This window comes from Hyperoodon ampullatus, assembly GCF_949752795.1.
Source record: "Hyperoodon ampullatus genome assembly, chromosome: X".
In the NCBI taxonomy this organism is placed as follows: Eukaryota; Metazoa; Chordata; class Mammalia; order Artiodactyla; family Ziphiidae; genus Hyperoodon; species Hyperoodon ampullatus.
In genome coordinates, this window is record NC_136913.1 from 5,979,033 (window position 1) to 5,991,771 (window position 12,739).

General features: G+C 46.7%; 1 protein-coding gene across 1 annotated transcript in view; it reads right to left on the reverse strand.

Annotated features, from left to right (window-relative positions):
• ANOS1 (anosmin 1) overlaps positions 1 to 12,739 on the reverse strand; it is a gene marked incomplete at both ends in the record, with an annotated part of 191,849 nt that overhangs the window by 104,303 nt on the left and 74,807 nt on the right. The window lies entirely within an intron of this gene.

Genomic DNA, 12,739 nt, shown 5'->3' on the forward strand with positions numbered 1-12,739 from the left:
AGGGAGGTCAATGTGTCCAGCTGTCCAGCAGGAGAAGAAACGTCCACGCCCGCTGGACCCAGAAGGGTGACCCAAAGGGCTCTCTGCAGACGCTGGCAAAGCACGAACTGACTGAGATTTCCAACTGCTGGCCTCCCTGAAGGAAGACTTCTTGTGTGGACCCTCAGATTCTACATTCAATAACCCTGCCGACCTAATGCAGTGGTAGATGTAGACCAGTGTACTTTGTGTTTCTACTATCGCTTCCTCTTATTACATTTCTCCACTCACCTTTATCGTGACGCTCTTTTGTTTTTTCAATTTATTTTGGAATTCATCCTATCTCTCTTCTCAGAGAAGAAACATGAACTCAAACATTGCCTGGAAGCTGGGTCTACCTGATGTAGTTTCGTATGTCTTTTCTTCTTACACAAAAAGATCTGGGGAGGGAGGGTGGCTATATACAGATATAGAGATTCCCTCTGATTCTGGAAAAAGACTGTTTTAAAATTCCCCATAATTTACTTTCTCAAAAGAGGCAAGACAATCCTTAGCTGTATCTAGGCATTTAGCTTTATGGGAGTCTTTACCTGGGGAAGAAGAGCAGTAGCATGAATTATGTCTATCGTAGACTCTACGCTTCAAAATAGTAACAAACAGCAAAGGAAAAGCTGCAGAGTTCAAGAACAAGAGTAATAAATGCGGGACCATCAAGGAAGATGTGTTCAGGCATGTGAAATTTGAATTCTGTGGGCCTAATGATTTTGGAAACTGCTGCCAGGATACTGAAGTGCTTTAAGAATGTCTACAATGAAATGACATCATATGTCTCAGCAGGAACATAAATGTAAAACATAACACCCATCTTGCATCCTTACTTGGCTATGATAAAAGCTTTATATCTTTTGTAGATTGCAATTATTAGTAAAGGCTATCCCTCCTCACGCCCGCCCCCACAAAAAGGGAAAGTCTTGAAGATAGAATCATATTTTAAGAGAATACATCATGCGTCATTTGGAGGCTACTAATGAACCCGAGGTTGAGGGCTTGACCCCCAAATGGCACAATTTGTCATATGCAAAGCAAACTCTCTTCTACCTTCTGAGCAGGCCTCTGCTAAGTAATATACTGTTCACCTTATGGAACAGGCAGGGCTTCTCATCCTTAGCACTCTGGACATTTGGGACCTTATATCCTTGCTGGGGGAGGCTAAGCCGTGTGCATTGTAGGATGTTAGCAACATCCTTGACCTCTACCCACTAAAGGCCGGCAGCACCTCCAGCCCCACGTACGAAAACCCAAAATATCTCAAAATATTGCCGAGTCCCCAACAGAGAACCAATAGGATGCGGTAAGAGCATATGAATAAATGGGTTTAAAACCATCAGCACCAAGGGGAAAAGCATTCAGAGCACGCCCTACTGATTCTGAATAGGAACGCTCATCCCCACAACATGGCTTTCTCAACAATATAATCCAGATTGTTAAAACCAGTAGGTCAGAATAGAAGTAATTCACTGTAACAATTCAAAGCGTGAAAGAAAAGGAAAATAAAAAACAATTATAACTAACACTTGAAAATAACTTTAGAGTTTAAAAGTATTTCCGCAGATCAACATTGTTTTGAGTAATATTTCTGTGGTACTTTGGAATATTTATGTAAAGAAGTCAAATCTGTTAGCTTTTTCAGTGAACAGAATGTTTCTAGCTAGAGGCTCCTTTGAGAGATACTTTCCCTCTTAGCTGTAAGCAGTAAGCAAATAGAGTTACTATGTTCAACCTTGAGAAAAGACCTAAGATTTCCACAGGAAGATGAGGGACAGAGAGAAAAATAAATCGTTACATCATTGAAATTCCCTCATTACACTCTCTTTAGCCAAAGGAGCACCTTAAACGCACACATTTTGATTGTACATCATTTAGTCACTCTGTTCTCTTCCACTCAGCCGTCTACTTGAGGGCAACAAACATCATCAAAACTTCCCATTTCCACTAAGCATTCAAAACCTGGTGAAGTGCATTAAATTGTAATGATGGTATAAATTGTTAGATGAGCCAGTTAAAGTAATGCTTCCCGGGTTAATCTTCATAGTGTAAAATAATCTATACGTTCCTTATAAAGTGGACCAATATGATATATTAAAACCGAATAATTATATCAAGATAATTTTATTGCAAAGGAAACAAATCTAATCAGGTCAAGTAAATGCTAAAAGAAAGCATCCAATAAGCATTCAAACTAAGTTACTATTGGCCATAATTCTGGAGTCTAAAAGAAGCAAAGTAATTCAAAAGTGGGCCAATTTTTTCTCATTTTGTTATACCTAATCCAAGTTGAAGAACAACAATTCTTTAACACATGTTAACTTTATATCCTTTATATTTTCAGTATATATTGTCTCTTCATAAAATTAAAGAACCATAGAAATTTGTTACTCATATTAAGCAACAATACTGTATTTAAAATACTCCTATGAATCTCTAAGAGAACCAGTTACTAAACTGTCAGTTTTAACATACATGCTTACTTATTAATTTAATTTCCAGATATGTTACTAAATAGCCAATGTTATCACATATGCTCATTTAATTAAATTTTAAAATTAATAGCCAGTTTTAATATATACTTATAGACATATGGACATATGGTATTCTAAAGGACTCTACACAGAACCAGGTGCACTCTAGGTGCACAATGAATAAAAACTGAACCCATGACTGAACATTGCCTTAAATCTCCTTTCTTTAATATAAAGAACCAAGCAAGGAATGGCAGTGTCCCAAGCCAGCAATTCCTTTCTCACCAGACCGTCCATTAAAGTGGTTCCAATAGAGAAAGGTTTAAAGATGTGAAAATCCACTAGAAAAACGCTACACTGCTCTAGCCTATGTCTCTCCCAGGAATGACACCTGAATTCCCTTAGTACCCCAGGTATTTACAAAGGGGCTCATCCTTAACTCCAAGACACCTCATAAAATGCAAAATCAAAACGATCCCAACATCTCTGATGGTAAGAGGTATATAGGGATGGAATTGTTGAGACCAGACACGAGATGGAGAAAACAAAATATAAGACTTCATAAATCCTAAGAATGATCCAGAAGAGTCTAAAGGATGCCATTTTTCTGCTGAGAACGTTATGGCCCAGGGAGTTGACGTATGTGACTAACATCGTCTCATGACAAAACCAGGACTTGAAGACACATCTCCTCACCTCCCCGCCAGTCCCCCATCATATGCCCCCGGCACTCACTCACCCAGTGGTCACAGCATCTTCCTGAGCCACAGAGAACGGCTACCACCACATCCTTCACTATATTTTCTGCCATAGCCCCATCACCGTCTTTTCTTATGCTCACGAGGACAAGATTTTTGCCTCTGTCCTCAGGGATACTTTGCATGAGCAGGAGGTACTCCACGAATGAGACAGCAATCAGATTCCAGCGCCCCCAACCTCCACAGGACCAAGTCCTGTAATTGAACATTTCTCACAAACAGGAATTGTCATCTCACGTTTCACCAGCACCAAGTGGAGCTCCCACAAGGACCAGCTACTTCTGAGGTACACCTCCCGGGGGCAGCAGGTGGCTGAGCCCCCCCTCCCTGGGTGCTGAAGTGAATTTCACAGGATGCTCCCCAAGTCGAAAGCTCGCGGTTCCTCACTCCGTATGAGCCCCCTCCAAGGCCCTGGAAGAAGTCTTTGCTATGTGTCCACATATAAAACCTGCAAAACTAACATAGCTTCATTCATTTTTCTTAACTATGTAAGCTTCCATTCCACACACCTCCATTGTGTGATGGTGACAGACTTCATTTTTTTTTTTTTTTTTTTTTGCGGTACGCAGGCCTCTCACTGTTGTGGCCTCTCCCACTGCACAGGCTCCGGACACGCAGGCTCAGTGGCCATGGCTCACGGGCCCAGCCGCTCCGCGGCATGTGGGATCTTCCCGGACCGGGGCACGAACCCGTGTCCCCTGCATCTGCAGGCGGACTCTCAACCACTGCATCACCAGGGAAGCCCAACAGGCTTCATTTTTGGCAAAGGGTTGGCTAGTATTAGTTTGATCTGCTGCCCATGATAGCTGCCTGGGGGACCTGCCACCATCCCCTTGTGGGGACTGCAGTGTTTTCCAGAGTTCTCCAGGGTCTCTCCTGGGTGTGAAATTGTTGCCTCAGGATATGCCTGTGACCCTGTCTGATGATGCACTTTCCATCTGCCCTTTACGAGAACATCCCCAAGGGCTCCTGAACCATCAGGAAAAGGCACATGAGAATGAGAGTGTCACATCAGTGCTATTTGTAAAAAGAGAACAGCACTGTTACAATTCAGAGAGAACCAGAAGATGGGGTAAACAGAACTGTAGGAATTACCAAAAAAGAGAGGACGGAAGATACCCTCCTATAAAATACAGTCTGAAAAAGAGATGTAGGTTGATGATGAAGACTGTCACCCTCACAGGAGGCTGTCCTTTCAACCGCACTGCCGGATCCAAGTAACAGGAGAGGTGTAGACAGGGGGGAAATCCAATTTGTAGTCACAGAGGGAGGACCGAGTGAAAACTATGTGAAAAGGAGTCAACGCTTAACAGAACCAGTTTATCAATGAAAGACATTTCAAAGCCTTAAAAGGAAAATTACTAATGACCATTGCTAATTAATCATTCCACAGATTCTCATGCAAATGTCCTTTGGGTGGCTTTGATCCACACTGACACCTGAAAGAAAGCACACAGTGTCTCCAGACTGGACAGATGATTGGGAAGAAATGGCCTGGCCGGGACACAGAGCCCTGTGCCGCGTACCCTGGGAACGCCGGGGCTGCTGGCACAGGGTGGCCAAGCACGCAGGTCCCTCCCAGCCTACTGGAGGGAATCAGAGATGGTCCAAGGTGGCCCGCCACCTCTCAAACCGCAAAACACGTCGCCTGCTCCAAAGCAGGCGGCCTTCTCATGCCCTCTGTCTTCAAGCCAATGCAAATCGCCTCCCAGACCCCTCCAATACCTACCCTTTGCAGGAAAAGGAGCACAGGACACGTTAAGGCCTTGAAGAACGGTGTGTGTGGGGGGGAAATGTTAAATAAAATTAGCCAGAGATGAGCAAAGTCACGGAACTGTAGGGGGAAGAAGAAGATTACTTGGGAGGGCTTAAAGAGAAAACCTTTTTCAGAACGATATTCTCATGTAATAGGCGACCAAGTGTCATCACTTTTATCTGATTTAGAACAGGAGTGTGTCTGAGGGCCGGGCCTCTGATTTGTGGAATACTAAAGCGGGCGCACTAAAAACCATTTAAAATGATATTAAATCAAGAAACAATTCCCCCCACTGAGATTTCTGCACTGGCTTCCACAAGGTCACACAATAAAACACTTCAGAGTGGAAAACGGCACATACAAAACTCGGCAGATCGCTGCCGCGTTTTTACCTATGGGAAATAAACTCCCGTCAAACCAGTAGTTGAGCTGAAATTGCATTTACTGGCCTAAAGCTCCCATCATAACTAGTGAGCAAAGGGATCAGAGGTCCTGGGTCAGGTTGAAACTTCCCCAGGGGACAGGCACTTCAGACAGCAGCCACAGAGAAGGCGGACGTCACCAGCAACGGCCGGGGTACATTGAGGCCTTGGGTTTTGTTCTTAGGAACAATTTTAAATGATATACATATTCATAAAAATAGAAAAATGACCTAAATTGGAAGTTAATGAGAAGAAATGAGGAAATGAGGTCATGAAGTGGAACCAATAATCTGATACCAAATTCCACCCTCCAAAGGCCTTAACACGCACTGAACAGAGGCCACAAATACTGGTCTCAGCTTTCGATGACCCAACAGGGAAAGGAGACCTTGACTGGTCCACATGGTTCACACATGTAGAAGTCAAAAGTAAGGAAGTAGCCTGCGGGAACAATTACTGCCGATACAAATACTAAGTAGAAGGTCCTGCTGAAGTTCAGGCAGAGCGCCTTCTGGTAACAGAACATACGCCAGAGGAACCTACTAGGAGTGACGCTGGGGGTGTCCTAGGGCCCCTTCTCACAGCCTGTGTCACCGCAGGGTAGCATCTCTCCAGAGCAAAGTCAGGAGCCTCCACTCCACAGGGTCCGGCCAACTGTGTGAGCACAGCCAGTCCTCTGTCCGGGTGAATGAAGCCCGTCTTCCTTCCATTTCATCCATACCACTCACCCTGAGATTTGACGCTTTCACTCTCACGTTTGTCACATGCTCACCTCTTCACTGGACGTGTTTTGGGTTTGATGATGTCGAGGAACAGAGAAGAAACAAAGCTCATCGTAGAGCCGTGCGTGAACACGTCTCTGTGAACCCACCATCCCTTTGCTGGGTGGCTCTGCCGGCTGGAAAGGAAGTGCCCAGACGGTGAAGGCGTGGCGTCCACCCCAGCAGGGGAAGTCGCCCCACCGTCCCTGGAGTCGTCCTGGACATCTTGGGCTCTCAGCTCCCAACTGCCATCCATCCACCATCTCAGGTCTTGGTGGCTCCACCTTCAAAATCCTTCCCAAACACCTACGTTCTCTCTCACTCCCTCCAGATGTGCCGATACGAAAGGCCTTTGGCAGGAACCTTTTGCACAATAAACATACCTCCCCCAAACTCCACCTTCCCCTAATCTGCCTTCAGTTTTCTCCCTTGCGCTCCCTGCCAACCACAGTATTTAGATTTGCTTCTTGTGTTTCTTGTTTCTCTTCTGCACTAGAAGGTCCCCCATGAGGACGTGGAACGTGTCCACCCTTTCATTCTAGAATCACTAGAGTCTCTCGCAGTCTTTGGCACTCAATAAACGATCCATGTATGACTGAAGAATAAACCAGATTGACATGCGGCTCCAGATATGAAGCGACGTCTTTGTTTTCCAGCCGAACTGTAGTGAGTACCACGCATGGTACCAGGTGCTGAGGATTCAGTGGTGACGAAAATAGACATGGCTGTAGCTTCCAGGGAACGTCTCAGCTAAATCCCTTGGCACTGGACCTGAGTGGGATGAAATTAATGGCTCTGCATTTCAGCTTCAGCCTCAGACACTGTGCCTGCTCTAACTTTCAAGGCCAAGCCGTCCAGCCCCAGAGCTGACACCTCTTTTGCCAGCCATGCCCCCTTGAAACCGGACCTGGTGTTTTCTCCCCATCGGTCTGCATCAGGAGGGCAGAGTCTACCGGTACAGGACGTCAGTATTAGCATTTGGATATTTACAAAGAGCATTCAATAAAATTGAATACAAAACCCCTCCCCCCCCCAAAAAAGAAACCTGTGCTCTGCTAATAGGAAATATAACACCATAAAAGAAACGATAAACTGTGGTCTTGGTGAAGGTCTGTCTCTATTCCACCTGCCCAAGAGCAACAAAATATATTTCTGATCTTTTGCTAAAAATTCATCGTGCTGTGGCCTAAAGAAAAAAGTCTGGGGCTTCCCTGGTGGCGCAGTGGTTAAGAGTCCACCTGCCAATGCAGGGGACACAGTTCGAGCCCGGTCCGGGTAGATCCCACATGCCGCGGAGCAACTAAGCCCGTGTGCCACAACTACTGAGCCTGCGCTCTAGAGCCCGCGAGCTACAACTACTGAGCCCACGTGCCACAACTACTGAGCCTGAGCTCTAGAGCCCACGAGCCTCAACTACTGAGCCCACATGCCATGAATACTGAACCCGGCACGCCTAGAGCCCATGCTCAGCAACAAGAGAAGCCACTGCAATGAGAAGCCCACGCACCGCAACCAAGAGTGGCCCCTACTCACCGCAGCCAGAGAAAGCCCGTGCTCAGCAGTGAAGACCCAATGCAGTGAAAAATTAATTATTTTTTAAAAGTCCATGTTCAGCAAACAAGATTTTATATTCCTTGATTCTTCCTTTTTATATCCATTAATTCATCCAATATAGGAACTGTAGCAGGTTTTTAAGAACTGAACATAGAAAGCCTTTAACTTATGTCCAACAGCAAAACTTAGCCTGACTCCTGTTTCTGTACAGCCCACAATCTAACCATGATTTTTAAATTTTTAAATGGTTGAAACAAATCAAAAGAAGAAGAAGAGTTTCATAGTATGTGACAATTACATGAAAATCAAATGTCAATGTCCAAAACCAAGGTGTGACTGACACACACTCCCATTCATTGATATACTGTCCACAGCTGCTTCCAGGCAGGCAGGGTTGAGCAGCTGGAACACGGCACTCAGCCCCACAAAGCCCCCCATCCTTGTTATCTGGCCCTTTAAAGAAAACTCGCCAAGCCCCGTCCTATCCATAGTTTATCACTCCTCCCCACAATACAGCAGGGCCCTGGAACACAGAGGGTCCCCCTCAAACCTATATCAAATTCAAACCAGCAGGATTCTGACCTTTGGAAAGAATCTGAGACCTCAAAATTGTTTTCTTTTATCTCGTAAAGTACCTTAAACAGCATCAGCAAAACGGGGCTCTGGCGGATACAAAGCAAGTCTATCGCTTGTAGGAAGCGCCCCAGCCAGGATGAAGGAGAGAAGGTGGCTTTATCCGAGGCGGTGTCGTTCAGCTCAGCCCAGCAACATCAGCGCAGTCAGCAGAGCTGGAAAGCAGGCCCCTCGCTCCCCAGAATCTGAGACCTAAGGCTCCTGACTTCGGTTCCCCCAGCTTCATGCTGTGGGAGCTGCGTGGTAAGGAAGGTGGCCTCCCTCAGAGAGGTCTGGCCTTGGTCCTCCAGCTCCCGAGAGGTGGTCTCCCCCTAAACCCCTGCAATTTCCTGAGGGGTGGGAGTCCCCTTCTGACTCATGGACAGTTTAACTGATGAGATGGCTGACTCGTGGCGGCCGCATGGTACACGCCCAGCCTCCGGGGAGGTCAGCGGGGGCACCTGGAGATGGAGGTACGTGGGCAGTGGGCAGTGACTCAACCAACCATGCCCACGTGCTGAAGCCCTGAGAAAACGCTCTGGGCACCGAAGCACAGGTGAGCTTCAGGCTTGGCGATGTTCGGTGCCTAGTGTCACACGGGGATGCCGGGAGGGAAAAGCTCTGTCTGGAACCTTCCCAGACTCTGCCCTGTGCGTCTCTTCCTTTGGTTCACATGTGCATCCCCTCCCTGTAATAAACAGGAACCATCGAATGCTGCATCTTTTCAGTGAATTGTCCAACCTAAGGGTGGTCTGCGGAACCTCTGAACTTATAGTCGGTGTCACACGAGCAGAACGTACGTGACAGTCAGGAGGACTGTGCCTGTCACCTCCCGGTCTGGAGAAGCCCTGGTCAGCGCGCTGCTGGGAGAGAGCAGGGACGGGCAGGGGGGTGAGGCAGGCGAGGGCAGGAGCCGGAACGCACCCACGCGGAGCTCCTGCTCCGAGCACCTGGGGCTCCGCGGCCCTGGGGACCACGGCGGACTGTTCTCCCACCCCAGTGACAGGGAAGCCCAGGTCCTTATCGTCCACCAGCTCCCGGCGTCAGGGCTCGGGGGCTGCTCTCAGGGCGGCAACGCCCAGCCCTCCCGGCCGTCCCTCAGGTGGCGGAGGGCAGGGTCCCCCGTGTCCAGGCTCCCAGGCAGAGTGACATACACGTGCAGAAGCAGCCGTGGGTGTGAGGGTATCAGCCAGCGCCACAGAGGGGACCCAGGAGACCCCATGTGCATCTGCTTGGTCAGCTCTATTTCCTCCAGTGAGCCTGGTCCATCTGGCTTTCTTGTAGCGGCCGTTCACCTCCCAGGAACACAGGCACGCCCTCCACCTCCCACCCTCCCAGCTGGCCGACTCATCCTCCGGAGTCAGCTCAGCTCCAGTGCCGTCCCAGGGCCTGGGGGCCTTGTCTGATGTGCCCTATCCACTCACAGCACTTCTCAAGTTCTGTTACCATTTCCTCTTTATCGCCTGTTTTCCCCCCATAATATGTGACTTGTCCGATTTATCCCCAGAGACTAAAATATTTAGTAATTGTTCAATGAATATCTGTTGATAGTATGAAAGAAGGAATTTATTCTGGGAATAATGGTATAGAACTGATTTAAAACTTGGTCTCAGAAGCACTGTCATTTTAGAAGGGATCCCAAGAAACTCTAGTGGAAGAACTGTAGACAGAATGCAATCCCTTTGAAGGAGGGCCGTTTGGAAAATATCTTCACGGGCCCTCAGGTTACACGCCCTGGAGGTCCACCTCTTCCGCTCTTGATTTGCAGGTAAAAGGCACACACCAGAACACCGTGGAAAACAAGGAGATATGTCTACCTTAACCCACAGCATGTCACAATCCTGTTGCATATACACACTGTGCTTCACACTTCGGATGCATGTACACCCTAGAGGAGGTGGGTAGTGCCCTGTAAACAGCAGGGCCTCACTGTACATTTATCAAAACAGAAAGAACTTCAATGGCCCAGACAGTGATGCATGCCAGGGCAGACCAGGAAGCTGAACAGCAGGCAGAGGAGACAAGAGGAATACAGCAGTACCTACTAAAGGCACTTCTCAATCATACACTAAAGGTTACAGCAATAGACCGATTGACCAGGTAAGAAAGTGTACGGATCTAGGTAGATGTATAGTTTGCTAGGGCTCTCATGATACAGTACCACAGACCGGGGGCTTAACCACAGAAATTCACCGTCTCACAGTTCTAGAGGCTGGAGGTTTGACATCAAGGTGTCATCAGGGTGGGATTCTCCCAAGGCCCCCCTCCTCGGCATGAAGATGGCTGTCTTCTCCCTGTATCCTCACGTGGTCACCCCTCTCCGTGTCTGTGCCCTGATCACCTCTTCCGATAAGGACAGCACTCCTACTGGACTAGGACTCACCCTAATGACCTCATTTTACCTCAGTTCCCTCTTTAAAGGCTCCATCTCCAAATACTCACATTCTGAGGTTCTGGGGCTTAGGGCTTCAACATATAAAGCAGGAGAGAGGAGACACGATTCAGCCCAGAATGGTAGACTTTTGGGAATTCTATTGCTTGTTTGATTTTTATAAAGGATTGGCTCTGACCACAATTCAGAAAGCTGATGCTAACCAAGAGTGCCTGCTGCCATAGTAAAAATAATAAAGGCCACCGTTCCTGGGCTCCCGGTGTGGCCAGAGGTCCTGATGGTGTGGGCCTGTGCCATCGCACACACAACTGGCATTCATCACCATTAGCAGTGCCCCTCCCAGAGCATGAGAAAGAGCACGTCCATGCTTCAGCCGGCCCTTCTGCAGTGCTCAGGCTCTGGTTTTCTTTCACAAGGTGAATAAAAATTCATGAGTCCACACTGATAACACAAACACAAATATGAAAGTAAACTCTTCCTTAAAACAGGATGCAAATTAATAAACACAGAAGGAAAGAGGACCCCGGTGGTTCCCGGAGCTGTTCCAGACAGAGCTGTGCTTGAGACGTGAGCTAGTCCCAGCCCCATGCGCCAAAATCACCAGCGAAAAGGTTCCACTGGTACCAAAGGGCTTCCTAGCCCTAGAAAAAAATACAGGAAGCAAATGCCAGCAAAGGCTCATATTTGAGTAGTGGACCTATGGGAGACATTTTTTTCTCCCCATTTGCATTCTCTACGTGTTTTTGAAGGGGTGTATATTGCCTTCAACATGGAAGCAGCAGCTTTATACTATGCACTCATTAAGACAACTGTTGAGGTCTAAAATATCAAATTTTTTCCTTCTTAAAACTACTCGATAAGGATGTAGATGTTTCAGGTGCTAAAATGTTGGGGATCCAGATGATGTAAACATTTTAAAAAATTCTCCTCTTGGATAAGTGACTATTGAGAAATAAAGCGGTCACTTAATTTGACCTTCAAAATATTATAGCAGGTAACTGTGGCAGTATTTACCGTGCTCACTCTGGCGAAGTGAACAACTTTTGATGATATTCTTTGAAATTAAAAATACTGACATTTCTTCAGTCTAACTCATAAACCCTCCACAAAGAAAAGAAAAGAAAAGAGAAAAGAAAAAGAAGAGGGAAGGGAAGGGGTCTCATATTTCCAGCTTACTATGTAATCTCTGTCACATATGTACCAGTATGAAGAATCTCCCTGTTCACACTTCACAAATTTGAAAGATTAACATGTCGATACAGGGAGTTGAAGGAAACAGGAAATAGTGTTCAGTGTTCACTACTAACAATTCAGAGATTCCCAAAGCAGTAATAGGTTATCTTTTCCTATATCACAGGTGTTGTAACAAGAAATTAAATAATGCTGCTACTGTGAGCTGAAGGAAAATTTACACACACACACACACACACACAAAATGGAGTCAGAAAATTTGCAAAATTGTGATGTTTTCAAGTTTTAACTTTTAACGTGTTGAGGCATCATTATAGTTGGTTACAGAGGAACTTAAGAATTTAGGAATTCAGGAGTGCATGGGCTGGTGTCTATGACATGGTGAGAACCTTGAGAGGAAATGCTCTACATTCTGCAATGGCCAAGAAGTAAAAACGGACAAACTGGTTTTGTACTAAATGAAACAGTGGCATCTCTCCAAAATGTGGAGATTTACATCGCTTGTGATAAGTGCCCTTTAATTCCATATTTCCTCCCAGCCTCAAGACTTCTTGATAACTGGAAAATTTGACTCTCCTTATGAGCCCTGGGATGAGGGCCAGGGATGCCCAAGAGCTGACAGCATCACCCACGCCAGCAATCCACCCTCCTGCTACCCACCCCAAACAAGCACACGTGCCCACGGCGGAACCACCTGGGAGAAAATACATCCTGCTCCAGGCCAATCAGACTCGTGAAAAGAACGGAAACCCCAGCCATCACCCACAGCCTTGGGCTGAATAGTATCGCCCTGTA